The sequence below is a fragment of the Mobula birostris genome, chromosome 11 (genome assembly GCF_030028105.1).
Source record: "Mobula birostris isolate sMobBir1 chromosome 11, sMobBir1.hap1, whole genome shotgun sequence".
Classification (NCBI taxonomy): domain Eukaryota; kingdom Metazoa; phylum Chordata; class Chondrichthyes; order Myliobatiformes; family Myliobatidae; genus Mobula; species Mobula birostris.
In genome coordinates this window covers 29047410-29063870 of record NC_092380.1, presented here as the reverse complement: position 1 = coordinate 29063870, position 16461 = coordinate 29047410, and the positions used below count along the sequence as shown (strand labels likewise).

The 16461-nt window shown below is 43.5% G+C and overlaps 1 protein-coding gene across 1 annotated transcript in view; it reads right to left on the bottom strand.

Moving 5' to 3' along the window:
- LOC140204970 (transcription factor MafK-like) overlaps positions 1-16461 on the bottom strand; it is an 86390-nt gene that overhangs the window by 68903 nt on the left and 1026 nt on the right. The gene's annotated exons all lie outside the window — the stretch shown is intronic.

Genomic DNA, 16461 nt, shown 5'->3' with positions numbered 1-16461 from the left:
AAACAAAACTAGTTCCTAAACATTTCTTAGATTGGCCTTCAGAAGGGAGTATTTGTGAATGAAGACTCTCTACACTCTACCAAACACAAGACCCAAGTCTCTGTGGGTGGCTGAATTGCCAGTCTCCCAATATGAAGAGCAGAGATCCTGGAGGAGGTCAGAGTCAGACAAATGGTTTGGTGGGGAGGGGGAGGAACATTTGGGCAAATGATCAAAATAAATTTATTATCAAAGTACTTGTATGTCACCATATACGACACTGAGATTAATTTTCCTGCAGTTATTTCACAGTAGAACAAAGAAATACAACAGAATCAATAAAAAAACTACACACTAATACTGATAAGTATCAAAGAGACAAAGTCTGGCAAACAATGTGTGGAAAACATGAGGGGAGAGTGACAAGGGTGTCAGTTACAGAGAAATGTTAGAGGTATTCTGATTTTTGGAAGTTTGATAACAATGTTGATGCTAATCTAACATGCTCTACAACGATGTACAGAGTAAAGTTCTCACAGAATTTCGCAGAAACCAGCTGACTAATGAATCACACCATCTCACATCACCGATAGCCATGATGTTAATCATTAGTGGTAAGCATGAGCATCACATGCTTTCAATGAGGAAGATGCATTTCTATAATGAATAACAACACATCTTAGTGATTTATCAAGAATTCAATCATACACATTCCATGGATCCTGGCAGAGAACCGTAAACTTTTAAAACTTAAAATGTTACAAGATTGAAAAAAAGCAAGACAGCTATTATAAGAGTTAGATCATTGTGATATTCTTAGATATTAATAAAATGCAGGCTGCTTCAAAGGTTCATTTTATTGTCGAAGTATGCATGTACAATACAACTCTGATATTTGTCTATTCCAGATGGCCATTAAATACAGGAAGAACATGGGTGTTGAGGGAAAAAAATCTTCAACCACCCCCACCCAACCAGCATGAAAAAGAAAAGAAACAAAATTGACACATCCAAAATCGACCCCCACCAGCGGCAAAAAACATCCACAATAACAATCAATGACCGCCGACCCCCTCACTCACAGAAAACAACTGTGACAGTAGCATCAAAGCCCAATCCCCACTGCACACAAATGTTAACAGATCACCCACCCGCCACTCGTTCATAAGAAAGAAAATACTGAAAACTGAAGGAAACCAATATGAAGTGCAGTCCAATAATCACATGAATCTCAGAATATGAGAAATGTCTTTTTGTCTGCATATGAGGAGAGCAGCTGCATGAAATCATCTTGGCTACATCTTTGGCCACGTTGTAAGGCATAGGAGGTATATTTTTGTGGTCTTTTGCTGCTGTAGCCCAGCCACTCAATGCGTTGTGTGTTCATTGATGCTCTTCAGCACATCACTGTTGAAACGTGCGGTTATTTGAGTTACTGCTGCCTTCCTGTCTCTTGAACCAGTCTGTCCATTCTCCTCTGCCCTCTCTTATTAACAGGTATTTCTGCCCACAGAACTGTCATTCACTGATTTTGTTTTCTGCAGCATTCTCTGTAAACGCGAGAGAATATTGCACTATCAAAGTCACTTAGATTACATTTCTTCTCTATTCTGATGTTTGGTCTGAACAACAACTGAACCTCTTGACCATGTCTGCATGCTTTTATATATTGAGCTGCTGCCACAAGATCGGTTGAATGGATATTTGCATTGATGAGCTGGTCTACAGGTATACCCAATCAAACAGCCACTGAGTTGGAGATAAGGAGAAACTATTTTTCTTGGAGTATTGGATATATGAAGTTCTCTGCCCAGGGAAACAGTAGATGCTACCTCATTAAATATAGTTAGTTTTGTGGGCATGTGGCCAAGTGGTTAAGGCGTTCGCCTAGTGATCTGAAGGTTGCCAGTTTGAGTCTTAGCTGAGGCAGCGTGTTGTGTCCTTGAGCAAGGCACTTAACCACACATTGCTCTATGTCTGTGTGAGGAGTGGCGCGCCGCACACAGACATAGTGTTTGGGGAAAAGGCAAGGAGGTGGAGTTGAGTCCATGGCCATATCAGCTGTGATCTTAAACATAAGAGGGTCTACAGATGCTGATACTCTTGGAGCAACATGTGCAAAATGCTGGTATAAGCAGTTGGGCTGAGGCCCTTCACTGTACCGGAAAGGAAGGGGGCAGCAACCAGAATAAGGAGGGAGAGGGGAAGAATACAAGTTGGCAGGTCACCGGTGGCCTTGTGATGGGGAAGGTGGTTGGGGAGTGGGGGTGGTGGTGTTTGAAGTAAGAAGCTGGGAGGTGATATGTGGAAGAGGTAAAGGGCTGAAGAAGGAATAATAATTCTAACAGTAATATTAAGTACTTCATCCCCATCGACCCACCCATCCACTGTATCCCTCACGTATCATCTGCCAGTTTGTACTCCTTCCCCTCCCCTCACCTTTGTTTTCTGAGTCTGTCCCCTTGCTTTCCAGTCCTGATGAAGGGTCTCGGCCCAAAATATTAACTGTTTATTCCCCTCCATACAGGAGTGTGTTGCTCAGCCGTGATCTCGTCAAAGCCAGATAGCTTACTCCTGTTCCTATTTCTTGTGTTCTTATGAAGAAGTTTTTGCAGGGTTTAGCTGAATGATCTGGTTAATGGAAGAAGAAACAGAACTTAGAATGTCGGCGTATCGGGGCGGCATGGTAGCGTAATGATTAGCATAATGCTTTACAGCGCCAGAGGCCCAGGTTCAATTCCCGCCACTGTCCGTAAAGAGTTTCTATATTCTGCAGTGACTTCATAGGCTTCCTCAACTCGCTCTGGATCTTCCCGCGTTCCAAACAGATACGGGTTAATAGCAAGGACAATGCATTTCTCAATAACTTCTGATAAAAGGCTTGCATTTCTGTGAAGACACAAGAGACTGCCGATGCTGGAATCTGGCTTTGTTGGAGGAGTTCAGTGGATCAGACATCGCACATGGAGGCACACCTGCTGGAGGCTGTAGGTTGTAGGCCTGTCCTGGGGTTAAAGCACTGTGTATGTATGCGGGGGGAGGGAGGAGCAGGCCTTGTTTTTTGGTGCTGTTGCTTTGTTGCTTGTGTTCTGTTTTGTTCTGCCGAACATGGTGGGCAATACTATGATGGTGCTGGGATGGTGACGCTTGTGAGCTGCTGCCAACACTCAGGTGTTTTGGTTGTTAAAGCAAATGATTTCAATATGTTTCAATGTACGTTTGACAAATAGGAGAAGATAGGAGGAGGAGAAGATGGCGGCGTGACGCAGCGTGCGCGGCCGCTCTGAAATGATATCGTATGTGTTAACTAAGGGCTGTGCACAATCCTGATTTGATGGAGACAGATGTGAGAAGCACGGAGAAACACCTGGAGAAACTTCTGAAATGCCCACATCGCTGCCGCTGCTACTGTGCGATTGAGAATCTCCAGAGGGGAAGGCCCCAAATCCTCGGTTTTGCCTGTTGCCTGTTGCCGGGGCCGGGGTCGAAGCGCTCGGCAGAGATGGTGCTCGGTGTCCGAGGCTCGAAATTTTCGGACGGACTCAAGAGTCGGCTGTATTTGGGTGCTTCCAGGGCGCTGCATCGGCAAGTTTGCAATGCTGGAAGCTCATGGCAGGGAGAGTTTTCTTCCTTCTACCGTCTGCGTGAGATGATGGGACTTTCGAGAGACTTTGAGACTTCTTTTTACCGAGTCCATGGTCCGTTCTTTATCAAATTACGGTATTGCTTTGCACTGTTGTAACTATATATGTTATAATTTTGTGGTTTTTGTCAGCTTTTCAGGCTTGGTCTGTCTTGTGTTTCTGTGATGTCATACTGGAGGAACATTGTATAATTTCTTAATGCATGCATTACTAAATGGCAATAAAAGAGGACTGGATGTCCTCATAATCTAAAAAAATAAAATAAACTTGAATCTTGAATTTCCCTGCTCTGTTCTGATGCAAGTTTTTGACCTGAAACGTTGACTAACTCCTTGCCTCCACAAATTCTGCATGACCTGCTAAGTTCTTCAGCAGCTTTTTTTTTTGCTTGCGTTTCTACAGTAACTTTCACATCCTGTTCAGAACATCCCAGACTGGGAGAAACCTGACTGATTGCATCTGTTATGGAAACATCTATGCCCAGGAACAGAGGAGTCTACAAAGTGGTGGATACAACCCAGTCCGTCACAGGCAAAGCCTCCCCCATCATTGAGTGCATTCACAAGAAAGCAACGTCAACCAACAAAGATCCCCCACCACCCAGGCCATGAATTTTTCCGTGCTGCTACCATTCCACAGGAGGTACAGGATCCTTGGGTCCTGCACCAACAGGTTCAGGAACAGATGGTCCCGAGTTCGAATCCAGCCGGCTCCCCTGCACGCTTTCCATCCCTGCTGGGTTACGAGCTGGTGATCTCTTTGGAAACTCACCCGGCAGCAGGCAATGGCAAACCACTGCTGTAACTTGCCTCGTACGCGGTTCCCCTCTACGTCAGAGAGGCGTGGAGGGAAATCGCCCGCTAACCGAAGCAACTCCAGATGCAACGTACCTTTCCTTTGTTATTCCTCAAGCAGAGTGGATAACTTCACTCATCTCAACACTGAAATGACTCCACAACCTGTAGACTCACTTTCAAGGGCTCTATAACTCACGTTCTCAGTACCGTTTATTTTTTTAATTGCACAACTTCTTGTCTTTTGCACATTGGTAGTCTGTGAGTCTTTGTATAGTTTACATAACTTCTTTATTTTCCTGCAAATGCTTGCAAGAAATGATTCTCAAGGTAGTACAGTATATGGTGACACATATACTCACTTTAAGATAACTTTGACTTTGTTTAAGAGCAGTTGGAACATAGGAAATAAAGCAATCAGTTCATGCAAATAAAGTACCCGCTCTCCCTATACAATATTCATTAGATAACCTACATTTAGTAACATCCACTGAGGGTTTATTAAAGCATTGCCTTAAAATATTTTGCACTCACCCACAAGGTTTAGATTTAATATCAATCAAAGTTCAAAGTAAAATTTATTAGCAGAGTACAAACATGTCATCACATGCAACCCTGAGATTCTTTTTCCATGCTTAGCCAATCTATAGAACAGTAGCTGGAAAAGACAGTTTGCAGAGTGGGTAGTGTCTACAATGATCTTTCCTGCCTGTTTCTTTATCCTGGACAGGTACCGGTCCTGTGTGCTGGCAGCCAATATTGTGAGAATATGGGGCACCAAACCAGACGGTAATGGCCGTGAGATCTCTACGATGGCAGTGTAGAATCACACCAGTATGCTCTGGGAAAGATGGAATTTTACCAGCAGCTGCAAGAAGTACCTGTTCATAAGCAGTTTTGTTAATGAAGGAGATCTGGTTCTCCCACATGAGGTGCGACAGCTCGGGCATTTCAGAGTTTGGAGTTCGAGTTCAAATCCAGTGGTGTCCATAAGGACTTTCTATGTTCTCCCCATAAGTCACATGGATTTTCTCTGGGTGCTTTGGTGCCCACAGCCCAAAGACCTACCAGTTAGTAGGTTAAGTGATCATTGTGAATGGTCCCGTGATTAGGCTCGTGGTGGATTGCTGGGTGGGGTACCCTGCATCTCTAAATATAAAATAAACTTGGAGCATTCAGCGTGAGAGTGAAGTTGCATCATTAATGAAGGAAAGTAGGACATTTGCACAATTCTTGGTACATACCTGACTCCAATTGTTTTAATGGCCGATATACGTAATGTACTATTGTATTGTACCACCGGAGAAGTGTGAGGTGGTACACTTTGGAAGGACAAACTCCAAGGCAGAGTACAAAGTAAATGGCAGGATACTTGGTAGTGTGGAGGAGCAGAGGGATCTGGGGGTACATGTCCACAGATCCCTGAAAGTTGCCTCACAGGTGGATAGGGTAGTTAAGAAAGCTTATGGGGTGTTAGCTTTCATAAGTCAAGGGCTAGAGTTTAAGAGTCGCGATGTAATGATGCAGCTCTGTAAAACTCTGGTTAGGCCACACTTGGAGTACTGTGCCCAGTTCTGGTCACCTCACTATAGGAAGAATGTGGAAGCATTGGAAAGGGTACAGAGGAGATTTACCAGGATGCTGCCTGGTTTAGAAAGTATGCATTATGATCAGAGATTAAGGGAGCTAGGGCTTTACTCTTTGGAGAGAAGGAGGATGAGAGGAGACATGATAGAGGTGTACAAGATATTAAGAGGAATAGATAGAGTGGATAGCCAGTGCCTCTTCCCCAGGGCACCACTGCTCAATACAAGAGGACATGGCTTTAAGGTAAGGGGTGGGAAGTTCAAGGGGGATATTAGAGGGAGGTTTTTTTACTCAGAGAGTGGTTGGTACGTGGAATGCACTGCCTGAGTCAGTGGTGGAGGCTGATACACTAGTGAAGTTTAAGAGACTACTAGACAGATATATGGAGGAATTTAAGGTGGGGGCTTATATGGGAGGCAGGGTTTGAGGGTCGGCACAACATTGTGGGCCGAAGGGCCTGTACTGTGCTGTACTATTCTATGTTCTATGTTCTATTAAACCTTTCAACTTAAGTATAGCATGGTTTAGGTAGAATATGAATTTTTGGCTTTATGACACAGTGTTGGTTGGAGGTTAAACACATGGGAGAAGGGCATTGCTTTTTCTCAAAATGGTGCCATACAACGCTGATGTCTGAGACAAAGTGCACAGATTCGTGGTTTGACATGTTATGCGTCAGTGTAGTATTGCACTGGCGAATTACACTCAGTGGCCACTGTATTAGCAACCTTCTGTATCTAATCAAGTAGACACTGAGTGTATGCTTGTGGTCTCTGGGGCTGTACCCCTCCATTTCAAGGTTCAGTGTTGTGTATTCAGAGATGCTCTTCTGCACAGCTGTTGTAATGCGTGGTTATTTGAATTAATTGTCAGTTTCAACACTTCTGGCCATTTTCCTCTGACTTCTCTCATTAAGGCATTTTCACCCACAGAACTGCCCCTCACTGAATGTCTTATTTTTCACACCATTCTCTGTAAACTCTAGAGACTGTTGTGTGTGAAAATCCCGAGAGATCAGCAGTTTCTGAGATGCTCAGACCCCCTCACCTGGCACCAACAGTCATTTCACAGTCCAAGTCACTTAGGTCCCATTTCTCCCCCATTCTGATGTTTGGTTTGAACATCAGCCGAACCTCTTGACCATGTCTGCATGCTTATATGTACAGAATTGCTGCCACATGATTGGTTGATTAGATTTGCATTAACGAGCAGGTGTACCTAATAAGGTTCCCACTGGATGCAGACCAGTCCATGGGGCTGAGCCTGGCACATCCTCAGACTGTGTTGATTATTGACCCAAACAATGCAATTCACCGTGTTTCAATGCTTCAGTGTACATGTAACAAATAAAGCTAACCTTCTAAATCATTTTTAAAATTACCTTCTCAAGGGCAATTAGGCAGGGGAAATAAACACTAGTATTATACAAATTAGCCAGAAAAAGCGGCACACCTGAGGACTGGGAGAAATTCAGAATCCAGCAGAGGTGGACAAAGGGCTTAATCAGGAAAGGGAAAAAAGATTATGACAGAAAGCTGGCAGGGAACATAAAAACTGACTGTAAAAGCTTTTATATATATGTGAAAAGAAAAAGATTGGTTTAGACAAATGTAGGTCCCTTATAGTCAGAAACAGGTGAATTAATCTTGGGGAACAAGGACATGGCAGACCAATTGAATAACTACTTTGGTTCTGTCTTCACTAAGGAGGACATAAAGAATCTTCTGGAAATAGTAGGGGACAGAGGGTCTAGTGAGATGGAGGAACTGAGGGAAATACATGTTAGTAGGGAAGTGGTGTTAGGTAAATTGAAGGGAGTAAAGGCAGGTAAATCCCCAGGGCCAGATGGTCTGCATCCCACAGTGCTTAAGGAAGTAGCAAAAGAAATAGTGGATGCATTAGTGATAATTTTTCAAAACTCTTTAGATTCTGGATTAGTTCCTGAGGATTGGAGGGTGGCTAATGTAACCCCGCTTTTTAAAAAAGGAGGGAGAGAAACCGGGGAATTATAGACCGGTTAGCCTGACATCGGTGGTGGGGAAAATGCTAGAGTCAGTTATCAAAGATGTGATAACAGCACATTTGGAAAGCGGTGAAATCATCGGAAAAAGTCAGCATGGATTTGTGAAAGGAAAATCATGTCTGACGAATCTCATAGAATTTTTTGAGGATGTAACTAGTAGAGTGGATGGGGGAGAACCAGTGGATGTGGTATATTTGGATTTTCAAAAGGCTTTTGACAAGGTTCCACACAGGAGATTAGTGCGCAAACTTAAAGCACACGGTATTGGGGGTATGGTATTGATGTGGATAGAGAATTAGTTGGCAGACAGGAAGCAAAGAGTGGGAATAAACGAGATCTTTTCAGAATGGCAGGCAGTGACTAGTGAGGTACCGCAAGGCTCAGTGCTGGGACCCCAGTTGTTTACCATATATATTAATGACTTAGACGTGGGAATTAAATGCAGCATCTCCAAGTTTGCGGATGACATGAAGCTGGGCGGCAGTGTTAGCTGTGAGGATGACGCTAAGAGGATGCTGGGTGACTTGGATAGGTTAGGTAAGTGGGCAAATTCAAGGCAGATGCAATTTAATGTGGATAAATGTGAGGTTATCCACTTTGGTGGCGAGAACAGGAAAACAGATTATTATCTGAAAGGTGGCCGATTAGGAAAAGGGGAGGTGCAACGAGACCTGGGTGTCATTGTACACCAGTCATTGAAAGTGGGCATGCAGGTACAGCAGGCGGTGAAAAAGGTGAATGGTATGCTAGCATTCATAGCAAGAGGATTCGAGTACAGGAGCAGGGAGGTACTACTGCAGTTGTACAAGGCCTTGGTGAGACCACACCTGGAGTATTGTGTGCAGTTTTGGTCCCCTAATCTGAGGAAAGACATTCTTGCCATAGAGGGAGTACAAAGAAGGTTCACCAGATTGATTCCTGGGATGGCAGGACTTTCATATGATGAAAGACTGGATCAACTAGGCTTATACTCGCTGGAATTTAGAAGATGGAGGGGGATCTTATTGAAACATATAAAATTCTAAAGGGATTGGACAGGCTAGATGCAGGAAGATTGTTCCCAATGTTGGGGAAGTCCAGAACGAGGGGTCACAGTTTAAGGATAAAGGGGAAGCCTTTTAGGACTGAGATGAGGAAAAACTTCTTCACACAGAGAGTGGTGAATCTGTGGAATTCTCTGCCACAGGAAACAGTTGAGGCCGGTTCATTGGCGATATTTAAGAGGGAGTTAGATATGGCCCTTGTGGCTGAAAGGATCAGTGGGTATGGAGAGAAGGCAGGTACAGGGTTCTGAGTTGGATGATCAGCCATGATCATACTGAATGGCGATGCAGGTTCGAAGGGCTGAATGGCCTACTCCTGCACCTATTTTCTGTGTTCTATTGAAGTGATGTGCCATTGCTAAAGCATGCTTCAGTGAGCTAGGGATTTTTCTCTTTGGTACAACAGAGGATGAGAGGCAACTTGTCAGATGTATAAGATAGATAGAGTGGAGAGCTGGCGCCTTTTTTCCTAGGGCGACTGTGGCCAACACCAGAATACATCATTTTGAGATGAGCCTAGGAAATGTTGGGGGTGATGTCAGAGGTAGAGGTCATGGGTTAAGGGTGAAAGTTGAAAAGTTTAAGGGGAACATGAGGAGAAACTACTTCACTTAGAGGGCTGGGGGTGAGGAATGAGCAGCCAAGGCAAGTGGTACACACAAGCTCTATTTTAATGTCTAAGAGAAGTTTGGGTAGGTACATGGATGGCAAGGGTACGGAGAGCTATGGTTAATGGGAGTAGGCAGTTTAAATGGTTCATCATGCCCTGGATGGGCCAAAGGGCCTGTTTTTTAAAACACAGATAGTGGTGGGAGCCTGGGATTGGTGGGATAGGCAGATAAATTAGGGGCACTAAAGAGATTGTTAGATTGGCACATGGGTGTAAGGAAAGGCGACTGTTATGGGCAGGGTTAGAGTGATTGTGAAAGTCGACACTTTATGGGCTGAAGGGCCTGTACTCTGCTGTACTTTATTAAGTTACATGTTCTATGAATTAAAAAGAAACTATTTGAAGTATTCTGTCTAGTTACTCAACATTGCCAGGTGGAAGGACAGTTTATTTTTGGCTGTAATTCTTACGCACAGGGTCAAAACATTCACATGCCACATCTACCAGATGAGATTCTGGAGCATTTGGAAAGTCCCACCAAACTAAAGCAATCAATGTCCACTGTTTCTAGGAACCTCTCAGCCGTACTTAACACATAAAGATTTAATCGTGTGACCTTTTTCTGTTTAGTGATCTCGAGTGAGGCATAAGCTGTATCATTGTTGTTGCGCAAGATGTGTGGCTTAACCAGCATGTTGGGGACTTTAACAGATTAGACTGTTAAGGGAAATACAATCAGTGGCCACTTTATTAGGTACACGTGTGCACCTGCTTACTAATCATGTGGCAAAATTCAATCAATAACAGCATGCAGACATGGTCAAGAGGTTCAGTTGTTCAGATCAAACATCAGAATGGGGAAGAAATGTGATCTAAGTGTCTTTGAACATGGAATGGGGGTGGGGATGGGGGGGTGGTGTTGCCTATCTCAAACTGCTGATCTCCTGGGATTTTCACCACAACAGTCTCCACAGTTTACAGAGGATGGTGTGAAAAACAAACAAGTATCCAGTTGGTGGCAGTTCTGTAGGCAAAAAATGTCATATTAATGAGAAAGAGGTCTGATGAGAATGGCCAGACTGGTTCAAGCTGGCAGGAAGGCAACAGTAACTCAAATAATCATGCAGTACGATCACGCTGGGGACTTTAACAGATAATCATCAAAAGCCTTTGCGAACTTCTATGTATGTGTGGTAGGAAGTGTAATGACTGGCTGCCTTATGGCCTGGTATGAGAACACCTACGGCTTTCAGTGGAAAATCCTAAAAAAGGTAGTGGATTTGGCCCAGTACATCACGGGTGAAACCCTCCCAATCATTGAGCACGTCCACATGAAACGTTGCTGTGGAACAACTGGATGCTAAATGGAATGTTGTAGTTCTGGGCAATAAATAACTTCCATTCCTTGATTGCAAAGGTGAATGTAACAATTGACCTTTGCATTACTAATTAGCTTTCTGTTGAAGCAATAAGTGAATCATTAGAATATTAAAGGAGCGCAAACTGTAATAATTTCAAAGTTCAATATACATTTATTCTGAAACTATGTACACTCCATACTGTATATAACCTCGAGAGTCGTCATCTTATAGGCAACCACAAAACCAAAAAACATGATAGAAACTCATTATAAAAAATAAAAAGACAAGACTGTCAAGACTGTGTGTGTGTGTGTGGATGGGGGGGATTAAATTGTGCCAACAATAAAAAAAAGTAAATAAATAACACACAGAACATGAACCACACAGAGTCCCCGAAAATGAGTCCACGTCCCTGGAGCCAGTTCAGCGCGGAAGCGAGTACCGATGATTGCAGGCCACAATTGCACTGAAATGAGCAAACCTCGCGGAGTAGTGAGCTGAACGCCGGTTCCTCCTTCGCCCTCAGCCTTGCTACCTTGTAGTAGTCGACATGGCGCAGTCCATCGTGGTTAAAACCCTCCCCACCATTGGCACGGAACCCTGTCACAGGAAAGCAGCATCCATCATCAAGGACCCCCACTACACAGGTCATGCTCTCTTCTCCGCCATCAGAAAGAAGGCATAGGAGCTTCAGGGCAGGTTCCAGGTTCAGGAACAGTTATTACCCCTCAACCAACAGGCTCTTGAATCTGTGGCAATAACCCCATCACAGAACTTCTCCCACAATCTGAAGACCCATTTTCAAAGACGCTTCATCTCATGTTCTCTATTTATTGCTTATTTATCTGTTTTATTTTGTATTTGCACAGTTTGTTGTCTTTTGCACATTGCTTGTTTGTCCATCCTGTTGGGTGCGGTCTTTCATTGATTCTATCATGGCTCCTGGACTTAATGAGTATGCCTGCAAGAAAATGAATCTCGGGGTTGTATATAGCGACATATACAGCATGTATTTTGGTAATGAATTTACTGACTTTGAACTTGATTTTTTAATCTGGCTCAGCGTTTAAGTTGGCTACACATCAGTCAATTTTCTGCTCTCAGGCTGGCCACTGCCAAAGTCAATCTTCTTCCCACGTCCTCTCCAGCAATGGCCACCATGTTGTAGCTACATTCTTGAGAGTCCAGTTTGCTGGTCCCTCAGAGTACCATAAAAATCCATTTCTGTCGTGATTTTTGGATTGTACAAACCTATTCTGTGATTAATCGGATCTTTCCTTCCAACTCGGCCCATAACCCTCCACTTTGCTTGTACCCCTGTGCCTATCTGAGACTCTCTTAAACGTTCCTAATGTATCAACCTCTACCACCAGGCATCCACCACTCTCTGTGATAAACCTACCTCTCAAATCCTCCCTATGCTTTCTTCCAGTTGCCTTCAAATCACGCCCCCTCATTAGCTATTTCCACACTGTCTATAAGATTAATCTAACCTTTCCCTCCAACATAGCCCTCCATTTTTCTGTCATTCATTTGCTTATCTAAGAGTCTTTTAAATGTATCTGCCTTTACCACCACCCCTGACATCACGCATCCACCATTCTCTGTGAAGGAAGAAAACCTACCTTTGACAGCTCCCCTAAACTTTCCTCCACTTAACCTTAAATAGATGCCCTCTGGTGCTGACCCTTGCCACCCTGGGAAAAAGGCACCACTCTATCTATGCCTGTACACTCTAATAAAGGGCCTCCTAACCGCCGTTGCTCCTAAGAGAAAAGCCCTATCTCACTCAGGCATGACTGTGAGACACCTAGTGTCCAATGGTACAATAACTTTACCCGGGAGGCAAATAACCTGATTTTCTACTCTTGATCATTGTGACACAGCCTATTTTGTGAGTGTATATTGTGCCAACACTGAATGAGGATATCTGGGTGAAAAGTTTCTGGTTTAACAGTTACCCAATATGTGAATATCAACAACCTGGGCATGAGTCCTAACTGGAAACAAGAGATTCTGAGATGATGGAAATCCAGAGCAACGCACACAAAATTCTGGAGAAACTCAGCAGGTCAGGCAGCATCTATGGAGAGGAATAAACGGTCGACATTCTGGGTCGAGACCCTTCATCAAGATCAGAAAAGAAGGAGGGTGAATTTCCAGCATTTCCAACTATAGTTGGATTTTATTTCTGAGGATTCACCATGAAGACGCTAACCAAAACATCAATAGGTCTTTTTTTTTATTTCTATCTGTCTCCATTAATATGTTCGACAGTACTGCTAATGTGCTTCGTCAAGAGTACAGTCCTCCCTACCATTGGAAGCATCTACATTAGGTGCTACACCATTGGAAAGGAGGTACAGGTACCTTAGGTCCCACACCGCCAGGTTTAGGAGCAATTGCTAACTTACAATCATCTGGCTCCTGAACCAGCATGGAGAACTTGAGAGTCATAGAAAAATACAGCACAGAAGAAGGCTCTTTGGTCTATCTGGACCATGTCAAAACTATTTAGGCTAATCATTCCCCTCTACCTGCACCGGGACCATAGCCCTCCATACCCCTACCAACCATATACCTATCCAAACTGCCCTTAAACATTGAAATCAAGCTCGTATGCACCACTTAAGCTGGCAGCTCATTCCACACTCTCACGACCCTTTGAGTGGAGACATTTCTCCTCATGTTCCCCCTTAAATGTTTCACCTTTCACCCTTAACCCATGAACCTCTGGTTGTAGTCCCACCCAAACTCAATGGAAAAAGCCTGTTCATAACCCCTCATCATTTTGTATATATCTATCAAATATCCTCTCAATCTTCTACATTCCAAGGAATAAAGTCCTAACCTATTCAATCTTTCCTTTATAACTCAGGTCCTCCAGGCCCAGAAACACCCTTGTAAATTTTCACCGTACTCTTTCAACCTTATTTACTGTACATCTTTCCTGTAGATAGGTGACCAAAACTTCACACACGACTCCAAATTAGGCCTCAATGACATCTTATGCAATTTTAACATAACAACCCATCTCCTGTACTCATTATTTATGATAGCCAATGTGCCAAAAGCTTTCTTTACAATCTTATCTATCTGTGATGTCGCTTTCAGTACATTATGGACCTGTACTTCCAGATCCCTTCGTTCTACCACACTCCTCAGTACATGACCATTCAGTGTGTAAGACATACCCTGGTTGGTCCTATCAAAACGCAACACCTCACACTTGTCTGCATTAAATTCCATCTGCCATTTTTTCAGCCCATTTTTCCAGCTGATCCAGATCCCTCTGCAAGCCAAGATAGCCTTCCTCGCGATCTGCAACATCCCCATTCGTGGTGTCATCCACAAACTTGCTGATCCAGTTGACCACATTATCATCTAGATCATTGATATAGATGACAAACAACAGCGCACCCAGTACCAATCCCTGTGGCACTCAACTAGTCACAGGCCTCCAGTCAGAGAGATAACCACATGCTACCTACCACTCTCTGGCTTTTTTCACAAAGCCAGTATCTAATCCAAATTACTACCTCCTCTGGAATGCTGAGCAACTGAACTTTCTTGTCCACCCTCCCATGCAGGACATTGTAAAATACCTTGCTAAAATCTATGTAGACAATATCCATTGACTTATCATCAATTTTCCTGCTAGCTTCCTCGAAAAATACTACAAGATTAGTTAGACATGAACTACCATGCACAAAGCCATGTTGACTATCCTTCATCAGTCCATATCTATCCAAATACTTGTATATCTAGTCTCCTAGAATACCTTCCAATAACTTTACCACAACTGACATCAGCCTCACTGGCCTATAATTTCCTGCTTTATTTTTAGAGCCTTTCTTAAACAGAGGAAAAACATTTGCTATCCTCCAATCCTCTGGGACCTCTTCTGTCGCTAAGGGTGATTTAAATATCTCTGCTAGGGCCCCGGCAATTTCTGCACTTGCCTCCCATAGGGTCCAAGGGAACACCATGTCAGGCCCTGGCGATTTATCTACCCTGGTTTACCTCAGTATAGCAAACATATCCTCCTCTGTAATCTGTAGAGGGTCCATGGAGTGGATGATGCATTGCCTCACTTTTACAGACTCTGTGTCTCCCTCCTGAGTAAGCACAGATGCAAAAAATTTACTTACGATCTCCCCCATCTGTTTTGGCTCCACACATGGATTACCTTTCTGGTCTTCCAGAGGACCAATTTTGTCCCTCAAAATCCTTTTGCTCTTAACATATCTGTAGAATTCCTTAGGATTCCCCTTCACCTTGGCCGATAGGGCCACCTTTTGGCTTCTTTTAGCCCTCCTGATTTTTTTCTTAAGTGTTCTTTTGCATTTCTTGTACTCCATGAGCACCTCATTTGTTCCTGCCTGCCAATACCTGCCATGCAGCTCCTTTTTTCTCTTAACCAGGGCTCAACATCTCTTAAAAACCAAGGTTCCCTCCACTTGCTATCTTCACCTTTTATTCTGACAGGCATATATAAGCCTTGTATTCTGAAAATTTCACTTTTGATGGCCTTCCACTTACTAAGCACACCTTTGCCGGAAAATAGCCTGTCCCAATCCTCACTTGCTACAATTTTCCGATACCATCAAAATTGGCGTTTCACCAGTTTAGAATCTCAGCCTGTGGACCAGACCTATCTTTTTGTATATTTACTTTGCATCCAGTGATCACAATGTGATTAGTTTCAAAGTGTTCCCCTGCTCATGCTTCTGACACATGCCCTGTCTCTTTCCCTCGTTGCAGATCCTGTATCTGGGACTGTTTGGGACTTCTATTAAGAAAATTTCCCTGAACTTATTTGACAGACTCTATACCAAGTAGTTCTTTTACAGTATGGGATTCCCAGTCAATATGTGGAAAGTTAAAAATACCAACTATAACAACCTTGTGTTTCTTGCAGCAGCCTGCAATCTCCCATCAAATTGGTTCCTCTAATTCCTGTGGACTGTTCTGGTGGTCTGTAATATAGCCCCATTAACATGGTCATATCTTTCTTATTTCTCAGTTCCACCCATAACTGGATGAGTTTTCCTGTCTATCTTGACTGAGTACTGCCATGACATTTTCCCTGGCTAGCAATGCCACCCCTCTTCCTTTCATCCCTTCCATTCTGTCACATCTAAGACAATGGAACCCCGGAATATTGAGCTTCCAGTCCTGCCCCTCCTGCACCAAGTCTCACTAATGGCTACAATATCATAATTCCACATGTTGATTCATGCCCAGAGTTCATCTGCCTTTCCTAAGATACTTCTTGCATTGAAATATATGACATTAGTCGCACCAGGCTCAACCTTTTGTTTCCTGACTTCGTTTGAGGGCTTACTGTCTCCACAACCTCTCCACTAACTACTCTAGCACCCTGGTTCCCATCCCCCTGCAACTCTAGTTTAAACCCC